A 334-nucleotide genomic window follows, 5' to 3' on the forward strand; every position below is an offset into this window, starting at 1 on the left:
TGTCTCCATGTGATGTATTGTAAATGGCAGACGGAAAGTTTACATTCCTGCAATTTCTGCTCTCATCTCATCTGATGAAATAGAACATGTACCCTATGGCCCAGTTCACACAGGAATCGTGTGTGGTGGCTATAAGGGGAGCTTTAGGTTACAAATATGACCTATCCATAAGATCAGTGATTTTTGGAAACTAGGCGCCCAACCATATAATACAGCCATCTCCATAGAATGCTTCACAGCATAAGGATTTGTATTGATATGTGTTTGAGCTTGATATGTGTTTGAGCTTTGAGCTGTAAAACGCACCAGGGTCATGGTTCTGTGAGCTCTAGAA

This window comes from Engystomops pustulosus, chromosome 10, assembly GCF_040894005.1.
Source record: "Engystomops pustulosus chromosome 10, aEngPut4.maternal, whole genome shotgun sequence".
Lineage (NCBI taxonomy): Eukaryota > Metazoa > Chordata > Amphibia > Anura > Leptodactylidae > Engystomops > Engystomops pustulosus.